Consider the following 12002-nt stretch of genomic DNA (forward strand, 5'->3'; position numbering starts at 1 on the left):
GTTTTCTTTGTTGCTTGCATTCGGGTGTAATCCCTCCCCACATTGAAAGCTTTTTCTTCATCAGTAAGTGCTTCAAGTCCTCATCACTGTCAGCGAGTCAGGTTGTGTCAGCTGCATAGAACATGCTGTTAATATGACCTCCTAATCTTACATTCTTCTTCAGTGAATCCACATCTAAGAGATGATTTGCTCAACAAACAGTTCAAATAAGTACAGAGAAAGGATACATCTAGATGCTCATCTTTCCTTACTTGGAACCACTCAGTGTCCCTTGTCCTGTTTATGTGATTGCTTTTTCATCTGTGCATCGGTTCCACATGCACATAATTAGGAGGTCTGGAATGCACATGCTTCATATGGTCCACAGTTTCTTATGTTGTACACAGTGGCATGCCATTGCATCGTCAAGAAAGCACAAGTAAATCTATTTCTGCTTTTCTCTGCTTTTAGGTAAAATTATCTGACTCAACAACAGTGCCCCCATTCTATGGCTTCTTAAACTTGCATGAATTTCTGGCAGTTCCCGGTGAATATACTGTTGCAACTATTTTTTATTCTCTTCAGCAAAATTTTCATCATAGTGAAATAATTGCTGCATCCCATAGCATACCCTTGCCTGTGAAATGGACACACACAAATGGATCTCTTCAGGAGCCGTCTCCCAGATGTCTTGGCATAGACAAGCGATAACCCCCAGGCATGCATCTGTTGAAATATTTCAGTTAGTTTTCTCTGAATTTCTGGACCCATGTTCCTCATGAGGCTCCAGTCAAGTTCAGATTTCTTCTTTCAGTATCTATAATTATTTATCATATGCTACTTCTGAAATATTGAACATCAATCAATTCTTTTTGGTTCAGTGGCTCTGTATTCATTAGATCTTCTTCAATCTTTCCTGGATTTTCAACATTGTGCCTAAGGAACCATCAATTCTTCAACTTGAGGCTTGGTTTTCTTTCTCTACTTAGGATGTTTTTCCCTTTGCTTTTCCAACTCTAGCTCTTGTATCTTTCAGTATTAAAAGGTTGTCTTAGTGAGATGGACCCTGACATTTTTTTTCAGCTATTTTATGTCATCCGCTTCTTCCAGTCACATTTTGCTTTCTGACCAAGTTTCAATTGACATGCATTTGGTCCTTTATTTCTTTCCTGTTTTTTTTAAACAATGTTTGTTTTCTTCAGACATGATGTTTTGATGTCTTCCCACAACTCATCAGGTCTTCCATTATCAGTGGTCAATGCATCAAGTCTATTCTTGAGACAGTCTCTAAGGCAGGTGGGATATGCTCATGGTCATATTTTGACTCTTGTAGACTTGTTTAGATTTTCTACAATTTGAACTTGAATTTGCAAATGAACAATTAGTTCTTCCACTGTCAGCCCCTGGTCATGATTTGCTTAATGATGTTGAACTTCTCCCTGGTCTGTTTTCACCCATGTATTTGATTCGACTCCTGTGTGTTTCCTCTTGCAAGATCCATGTGTGTACCTGCCATTAATATTGTTGGAAAATAGTATTTGTAATTAACAAGCCACTGGTATTGTATAATTCTAATATATAATCTATAATTCTACAATATAATCTCTAGCACAGTTTCTATCATCAAGGTCATATTTTTCCAACTATTGATCCTTGCTCTTTAATTTCACATTCCACACACCAGTAAACATCAGTGAACCTTGATTACATGTTTAATCAACTTCATACTGAAGAATTTGATAGATTCCTTCAATTTCTTTACCTTTGGATTGAGTGTCTTAATTGGAAAAAGATTCATATTAACTAGTCTTCCTTGTAAGTATAGGGATATTATCCTTCAGGATAGACCTTAAAATGCTCTGTTCCTCATGAACATGAAGCCATTCTTCAATTTGTCACCCCTAGTATAATAAACCATATATGTGAAAGCTGGATCCAAAGTGGCCAATGCCAGTTCAACTCAGTCCATCCTTGGGTATTCTGTTTTTATGCATTCCATGTTTATGCAAGCCATTGCAGTTTCCTTACACTCCTTTTAGTTTTCCTACATTCAAATGTCATACCTTTCCTATTTCAATTATTAATGGGTATTTTAGCTTACCTTTTCATTTTGAGTCTGTTGTCTCCGAAAATTAAGAAACCAAGAGCTTTAGGTCAACTCTAACTGGAGGAGGCAGCTCTCCCCCAATTTTATTTCGAGTGCCTTCCCAATCGAGGGTTTCACATTCGGCCACTGTACTGGATAGTGTTCAACAGATAGTTATCAAGTTGTCTGTAGTTGGTTTTCAAAGTGTACCACTTCTTCCTTCGTTGTCAGTCTTAGTGGAACTGGAAGTCCCAGTGAAGCTCTTGGCATAGTTTACAGTACCACAATACACAAGCCACCACACGATGGCAGACTGACAGATAAAGTGAGAGATATATATGAAAGTGGTACATTTAAACCATTCCAAATGCTTTACATATTATATAGCTATCAAGGAAAGAAATCTTTCCCACATGTGAAATGTTGAATCAAGAGTCTCCATTTAAAACTGACTCTGCTCCTCCCTTCCCATGAGGATTTTGGGAACTCCTGTCTTCCTTCCTGGATGCAGGACACACACACAGTGCTTTGTCTTACTGCTGACAAGACATGTGGTGTTTATTCATAGAGTTAGAGCCCTGGAGCTGGAGAAGCCACATGGAGATCCATGCCAGTGCTGAGATGCTTCTACTGCCACTGGATCCATAAGACGTTCCACCCACTGGCCTTCCTGCATTCGGTGTCATTACATATGTTGCCTGAGTCTGAAGAGGAATTTATAGACTGGTATCAGCTATATGGCACAATATCAGACTCTTGGGCTTGATCTGAACTGGGCTTGGCTGTTTTCTTAATATATAATTCTTCTTTATATAAAGCTCTTTCTTATACACCTATGAGTGTTTCTGGATTTGTTTCTCAAGTCAACCCTGACTAACACATGTATCCAATGCTTTGACTATAACCATAGGGTTTGGAAGTAAATTATAAGGGACATTTATTAAAACCTGAATCCAAGTTACCCAATTGCAGAAATTAGATTTAATTCAAGTAAATTAAATTACCAATGAACAAAAACTTAGTCACTATTAAGAAAAAAGTGTCTGGGACTTTCAGACACTGGCCTGCTACCATCATTTGGGATTTGGAGTTTCTTGGCTCTGGTCTGGCTCTCAAAGCTTCACCTTGGTGTGATGTTGTTAAACATAAAAGAAATCCAAAAAAAAAGAACTTTAGACACGGTCTCTCTGTGATCCTGGTGGTGGGACAGTTCTGCAGCTTACATGCACACAGACAAACGATGAGCGGTGCCCAAGTCCCAGTGATCGCACACACCCCTTCGCAGCCTATAACGCAATGCTGTCTTCTTTACCAGTTGCAGCTTGATTCACAGTCTAGTTTTCCCTCCAATTAAGTAAGCCGCTCGTGAAAATTTTAAGGTTTCCTGGCAATATATAATTCAGAAAAAAAAACCATTTTTCCTAAAATGAATTAAAGTCCAAATCTGTCCATATGTTCTTGTGGAATCCTCTCACTGAGCTATGCACTGTTTATTTTGAGACATCTCTCCCCATTGGCCCCACGCAACTAACTACAGGCATATTTCTGGTATTATTTGGGTTAATGGCATTGTCAGTAGGTACCCAAAAAGCATCCTCTCACTGCCTGTAGGAACCCTGATTCTGACATAGTGAACGCAATTGTCTGCCTCAATTTCAAAGAAAATCAATGAGAACTTTAAAGAAGGAAAACTAAAAAAAGAAAAAGACAAAAGCTATAGCAACAAGGAATAGGAATATCATGAGTATGCAAAATAACTTTGTATAAAGACATTTCGTTTAGTCCTGGTGGTGCTGTCTGGTAAGCATTGGACTGGGAACTGCACGTTCAGCAGTTAAAATGCACCTCTTATTCTGTAGGAGAACGGGAGGCTCACTGCTCCTGTAAACATTCACAGCCTTAGAGACTATAGGTTACAATGAGCTGCAGTCAACTTGATTGCAATATTTGGTTTGGTTTTTGTTTGGTGTCAAATATGGGGGTGGGGGTGGCAGACAAAAGATCAGTGAGGAGTGTAGCTTGGAAGAGTCACATCATCTTCCTAAAGGCTGGTAAAACCCAAGATCTTCATCATCCTTCTGTTTTGAATGGAGAGAATATTTGAGACCATGTCACTAAAGCCTCATAAAGGGAAGAAGTCTTAGAAGCTCCAGGGAAGGAAGTAGTCTATTCATACACATTCCAAAGAAGAGCCGGGATAGCATACTCCAACTGAAAGGACTAGCACTTGCAATTTATAGCTATCACGGTATCAGTGGGAAAGTTCTAAATCGCTTATTAGAAAGCATTTGAACAAATCTGACATTTAGAATGGATTAAAAGCTTAGATACTCAGCAAGGTACAAAGTACAGGGCATACATAAAAATTAGGGGAAAATAAATAAGGGTAATGATGGTGATGATGGTGACTACAACACTAACGTAAGAAGGCATTTCCTAAAAGCAGCTACTACGAGAGCTGAGCTCAACATTTGCTATTCTTCTCAGGCACTCCAGTTTCTGAGCACAACTGTGCTAAGCCCAACACCCAACCTGATTTAAATGCAGGTTAAACTGAGTGGTGCGCCAGTGGTGGAACATGTCTCAAGCTCGGGTTTCTAGCACTCACTCCCGTTCCAGGCCCAGTTTTCCAGGAGAAGGAAGGTTATAAAATGAGATCAGACTGAATTTGGCTCCCCCTCCAGCGTGCTTGCCCTTCCTTAATCTTATCTTGCCCTCAACCCTTTCCCTACATAGCTAGCACCTGCTGATCGCTCATGCCTGTAACCTGAACCAAGTTCTGATCTGACTCTCCTCACCACAGATCACAACCCCGAAAACATGCACATTTTTGTCTGGTCCTTTTGAAATTGTTGTTTGTACTTGCTTCTAACATTGGATCATTTATTTCCACTTAAAAACTCTTCTTCATTCTTGAAAATTTCACATTAATTTCTGAAATTACCATCCAATCATTTTTTCCTTTTTTCATTTATTTATAAAATGATTTTATTATCATTAGGGATCATCCCCCAAAACATTGACAAGTGTTTAATTAATTTTTGCCCCTGTAAAGTAAAATAAAATTTTCAACAGTTTTTAGACTGGAATTTTAATTTAGATCAAATGAAGAGAATTAACAAAGCAAAAACCTGATGTGAGGCTGATACTGACCAACAATGATTTTCACTTCCCATTACAAATGTAACTATTTCCCCTGTCGTGCTGGAAGTATCAAGAGTTTGCTGACTGCAATTTTACGTCTTAAACAATTTTAATTGTACTGCTTTCTCAATTAACCAGGAAATTATATAACAAAATAAGAATTATTAACATTCTGAGCACATCAATTTTGCCCAGCAGAATATTGAGGAAGCTGATATTTATTATTTTAGGACTGGCAAAAAGAGAGGCTAGAGATAAGGGGAGCTGTTATCAAGGAGCCAAGAAGAAAGAACATCTTTCAAAACTGATTGTGGGAGCAATTTTATGACACTACTGGATGTGTTTGACCTGTGTAATGTTATGGTATCTGTAAGAGGTCCCAATAATTGATTAAACAAAGGAATGAAAGAAAATATCATGAGTTTTAAATCTAAGAACTCTAAATGAATAAAAATAGGCAAGTTTGCTATACATGAGATGAGAAATGCATTGCTATGCCCCCCAAAAGTAGTGTGGTAATTTCCTGATGTACCCCTTGTATCCTGGTTTACTTCCTCATAAGCTGTGGGTCCATCACACTGTGTGTTGCAGGGGAAATGCCCCATGCGACCTCTTGAATGAGGGAATATGTTAGCTGAGGCCTGTGGTAGTCGTATAGCTGCATGCCCACCTGAAGATGTGTGAAAGTGTAGGGGCGGTATTACCTCTCTCTCTGCCGGCACCTTCCTGCTGGCTGACCCTGGTTGCCGCCAGACCCCTGGAGCTGGTTCCACCACCACTGGATCCACAAGACTTTGCACCTACTGGTCTGTAATAGCCTGCATTCTGCAATGCTGCGTGCGGCTGCGTGGGTCTGAACAGGAACTTCTAGACAAGTATCAGATTTATGGACTCGATCTGGACTGGGCTAGGATGGTTTTTCTATATATAACTACTTCTTGATCTAACACTCTTTCTACATGCCTGTGAGTGTTACTGGATTTGCTTCTCTAGGCAACCAGCCCAACACCAGGACTAAGATACACTTGCCACAATCCATGTTATTCTCAACCTCCTTAGGCACATTTAAAAGCAGGACAGTGAAAAACCAGACTACTGGTTGTTGCACTTGTGTGAAGCTATTGGTGAAGAGTATTGACTATCACATGAACTGCCAGGAAACCTGTCTTTAAGGAGGTACAGATGTGCCTTAGAAACAAGGATGCCAAGATTTCCTCTCACAAAATATAGCATAATATTATAAGGAGAGAACTGTACTCAGAAAAAGGCCTTATTCTTAATAAAACAGAAGGTCAATGGAGAAGAGGAAGACGCTCACTGGGTTGACACAGTGGCTGTAACAAAGGATCGAAGGGACAATTATGAGGCCAGCACGGGTGTGGGTAGTTGTTTGTTGTGTTGTACACAGGTGAACTATGAGTTACAGCTGTCTCCACAGCACTTGATAACAGTATGTCCTTCATATTGATACTCTTAAAATTTGCCCTAAACCTTGGCATTCAAAAGACTTGGAGATAACTTACCAATCAGTATGTCAAAAATAGCACTATGAGAAAATGAGGATGACCACATCAAATCACAAATAGAGCATGAATATATCATTTTAAAATTACTGAGAATCATGGCCCAGCCAAACTGGCATATATTCTTAACTATCACAGTCAGTATTACTCCAACCTCTGACCTCTGTGTTATTTCTAGGTCTACGTTGTTGATACACAAAGCTGTTGGGAGGTAAATATGTTAAAATATTTTCATAAGTGTAAAATGTCATTTTTATACATTAAATATTAATTATAGAAGATCTGACAAGCAATGGATGATATCAAGAAAATCATATTAGAAGAAAATGAGAAGTCATTAAAAAGACAGGTATGGAAGTAAAGATCAAAGTGGATGTCAGAAGAGACTCTGAAGCTTGTTCTTAATCATAGAATATCTAAGGCAAATGGAAGAAATTATGAAGTCACAGAGCTGAAGAGAATATTTCAAAGGGCAGTTCATTTAAGGAGACAATGCAAAATATTATGACATATTCAAAGACCTAGAGGTAGGAAAACAAAAAGCAAATGCATGTTTAACATATCTTAAACAGAAAGAACTCAAGAAAAAAATTGAGCCCCACATTGAAATACTGACAGATTCTATGGGAAAAATATTGAATTATGCATAAAACATCAAAAGAAGAAGAAAAATATAAACAGAATCAATGAACCAAAATGAATTAATCAACATCCCACCATTCCAGGAGGTGGCATATAAGCAGGAACCAATAGTGCTAAAGGAAGAGGTTCAAGCTGCACTGAGAGCCAAAACAATGCACCAGAAATTAATGCACTAATAATTGAAATATTTCAACAAGTCGATGAAGCACTAGAAGTACTCACCTCTACCAGGATTTGGAGGACAGCTACTTGGCCAATAAACTGGAAGAGATCCATATTTGATCCTATTCCAAAGAAAGATGACCCAACATAATGCTCAAATTATATAGAAGAATCTCATTGATAGCCCATGCAGGTAAACTTTTAGTGACGATCACACAACTCTTTCAGGGACACTGACAAGGAACTGCCAGAGGTCCAGGCGTGATTCAGAAGAGGAAGTAGAACAGGGATGTCATTGTTTACATCAGAAGGATCTTGGCTGAAAGCAAAGAATATCAGAAAAATATTTCCTTGTTTATTGTCTATGCTAAGACATTTGCCTATGTGGGCCTTAACAAACGCAGGATAGCCTTGAGAAGAACAGGGATCCCAGAATCTTTCACTTTGCCCATGAACAACTTGTACATGGATCAAGAGGCAACTCTGTGAATAGAAAAAGAGATATCATATGGTTTAAAATCAGGAAAGGTGTGTATTAGGGTTTTTATATCCTCACATTATACTTATTTAGTCTGTATACTGAGCAAATATGCAGAGAACCCAGATGATATGAAAAAACATATAGCATCAGAAATAAAGGAAGACCTAGTAGCAATCTTCGAGGTGCAGTTGACACACCACTACGTGCCAAGAGGACTTGAAGCACTTGCTAGTGACGATCAAGGATTGCAGCCTTCTGTATGGATGACAACTCAATGTAAAGAAAAGCAAAATCCTTAAAACTGGACTGTTAGGTAGCATCGTGATAAATTTAAAAAATTGAAGTTGTCAAGTATTTCATATGGCATGAATCCACAATCAATACTCATGGAATCAGCATTCAAGAAATCAAAAGACATGTTGCATAGGATCTATCTGCTGTAAAATACCACTTTAAAATGTTGAAAAATAAGGACGGTACTTTGAGGAAAAAGATGCACAGGCTCCAAGCCATAGTATTTCTAATAACTTCCCATGCATGTCAAAGTTGGACCTGGACCAAAGTGGAATCATTACATTTGAATTATGATGCTGGCAAAGAATATTGACAGTACCTTGGACTGCTCAGAAAAGAAATAAATCTGTCTTGGACGAAGTACACACAGAATACTCCTTAGAAGCTTGCTTGGAAAGACTTTGTCTCCAAAATCTGATCAGATCAGAAGAGACAAGTCCTTGGAGAAGGACATCATGCTTTGTAAAGCATCAGGGCAGCCATGAAGATGAAGACCCTTGACAAGAAGGATCAGCACAGTGGCCGCACCTTTGGATGAGTTTGAACTTAAGAATTAACTGTGAGAAGGGCAGCAGACTGGGTGGGGTTCAGTTCCGTTGTGCATCAGGTCGCTATGAGTTAGAAGCGACTGGATAGCACCTAACATTACAATATCTCCACCTTATTCTTCCCACCACTGCTTGGTTGCTTTGCAGAAGACTCCATCAAAGAGTTGTCCACACTGGGTTAGCTCAACACATGAGAGAATCCTGGCCCAGTCAAGTTTATGTAAAACCTAATTATCACAATGATGCTGTGTGCTTCCATGCAGATTCATAGCCTTGGAAATCCAAAGGAGAAAACATACTCGATCTTCTAGGGTCCCTATGAGTTGGAATCAACTAGATGTCAGTGTTTTTGAGTTTGGAATCTATGGTAAGGTCATATATATTAAAATTGATACTTTGCTAAATATTTTAAGACTATACTATTTCCCAATTTGGCTAATAAAATTTCAGTGAATGTCATGTGCCTTTAATGAATATTCACAACACAGAATTATAGGCCAACATTAAGATAGGAAAGATGACTAATGACTAATTCTATCAATAATTTTATGATTCTAAGTATTTTGCCTTTGATAAGTAAATGTATAATTGGGTGAATGTATAACGTATAATTGGAAAGACACAGCTTTGCCACCTGAGCTGGGATATGGGTATGGTAGTTACATAATCCATTGTCAATTTGAGAGGTATGCGTGAAGGTTTGGAGTTTGGCCTGTCAATCAGGTCACAGTTCAATGACCTCATTTGGAGGCGGTAAGGAGCTCATTGGAGGCGGGACACATGCTCAGTCGCTGCAAGACATTCTTGTTGACAAGCCACATGGAGACAGGCAACCAAAGCCTCAGAGCTGGAGAAGCCATGTGGAGACCCCTGCCAGCACTGTTATGCTCACGCCACCACTGGATCCACAAGCCTTTCTACCCACTGGCCTGTGATCTTACTGCATTCGGTGTCATTGCATGTGTTTCATGAGTCTGAAGAGGAATTTTAGATCGGTATAGGACATATAGGCTAATACCAGACTTATGGACATGATCTGGACTGGGCTAGGATGTTTTCTTAACGTAAAATTACTCTTTAGATAAAGCTCTTTCTTCTACACACATGAGTCTCCCTGGATTTATTTCTCTAGTCTGCCCAGACTAACACAATAGGCAACTGCGAAATTTGCTATTGCCTGCAATAAAATGAAATTTTCTGAAATTCTTAAATAGAAAGTCTAGGTTTGGGCTGACATTGCTTCCAGAAACATTGATTCATCCTGCTGTTTAAAAATAGCAAACAAAGAAAGCACCTGTGATGGGCAGAGTTTTGTATCAAAGTCCTAAGAAAACGAAGACTCGGTCCTCAAGTAGAGACAGAAAAATCCTAAGGAAACACACTAAAAAGTCAGACTTCCAAAGTTTGCAAACCAGCACTCACGCATCCCAGGTGTAGAACTTTGGCAGTTAACGCAATCTTTCTCTGCTTCGATTCTTGGGGAAATTGAGCCCTAATAACAGGACCTACCTCATGTAGAATGATAAAATTAGAAAACATACAGAAAATATTTAGAACTTGGTTTGGCAGAAAATATTCATTCTGTGCTTTTGGTTACAGTTTTTGTGTTTGTTGCTTGGAGGAGGAAATGAATGTAAATAACTAACAACAGAAGATGTCCGTGACACCGTGGTAAATCAGGGTCGTCCCGAATGGTAGCCTCTTGGTATATGAGGCCAGAACTCTCTCGTCAGAGATCTGCCTCAACATCTGCTTGCAAAATACTTTCACCAAGATGGGATAAACCTTTTTAATATTAAGGAAAATACAGCACTTGAGGCTTTCAGTGAGAAGAAAAAGAACTGACACTATATCTCCTGGATTGCTCCCCGGATAACTTATAAGAAATTCTGAAGTGTAGAGTGGCAAGAAATTTAATTTCATATCTACCTTTTGCTGAGTAACTGGCTATTAGTATGTAGAGATAACAGGATATCCGACCTAAGATCATCATATCTCTGCCCATGAAATATGTCATATTGCAGCACAGAGAGTTAGAAAATAAATGAGTGAAAATTAGCCCCCCAAAAGAGAAGAATATGTATTCTGAAGTGTACTGGGCCATCAAGGCCAAATGGAAATCTTAAGTGACTTAGAATTCTCCTCTTTGGGGGGCAAGATGTGATAATTAAAAGCAGGAAAAATTGAATATTTTAAAATATGCTGTCTTAGGATACACAACCACAATCTGAAGTGAGTTCCCTTTAATTCTATCCTCATGCTCTTTTGGGGTGTTCCTTGATATAAGGATTCAATGCAAGGCTGCTAGCAGAAAAGTTGGCTGTGAGAGTCCACCCAGTGACTCAGCAGGAAGTGATCTAGTGATCTGTTTCATGTAAAGATTACAACATAGACAACTCCATTGGGAAGTTTCACTCTATCACATGGTTTCTAGGCACTGAAATACATCACATGCCTTTTCTATCCCCCCTTCAAAGACACGTTGCAATAAAAACCAGTCATTTATGTGTATAATCAATTCCGTCTTTATAGTCTGTTCTTAGTCTGGAAGCTCTGCTGAAACCTGTTCACTCCGGGTGGCTCAGCTTGTATTTGCAATACCATTGACACAGCTTCCAGCATCACAACAACACGCAAACCACCACAGTAGACAAACTGACAGATGAATGGTTATATACATCTCCGACTCAATTGCTCCTAACAACACACCCACATGTATATGTGTACAAACATACACATGTACACATGTGTGTGGATACACATTAATTTTTATAAATATTCAGGAGGGATCAGTCCTTTGAAAGACATGGTAAATTGAAGGGGCAGTGAAAATGGGGATAGACCTCGAACAGATGGATTGGGACAGTGGCTGCAGTAATGGACTTAAACAGAATAATTGTGAGGATGACAGAGGAGAATCGGAAACTCTTTTGTTCAATTCTGTAGAATGTTGCTAGGAGGGGTTGGCCCGAACTTGATGACTTATAATATAACAAAACATAAATAAGTATATATGTATATGTATATATACACATATGGTTTAAATATGTAAACTGAAAATAATACATGCACATATATGTATACCCTATAAGTACATGTGTGTGATATATGTGTCTGCATATGTATGTGTGTACGTAGTTTGC

Source organism: Tenrec ecaudatus, chromosome 9 (assembly GCF_050624435.1).
Source record: "Tenrec ecaudatus isolate mTenEca1 chromosome 9, mTenEca1.hap1, whole genome shotgun sequence".
NCBI lineage: Eukaryota > Metazoa > Chordata > Mammalia > Afrosoricida > Tenrecidae > Tenrec > Tenrec ecaudatus.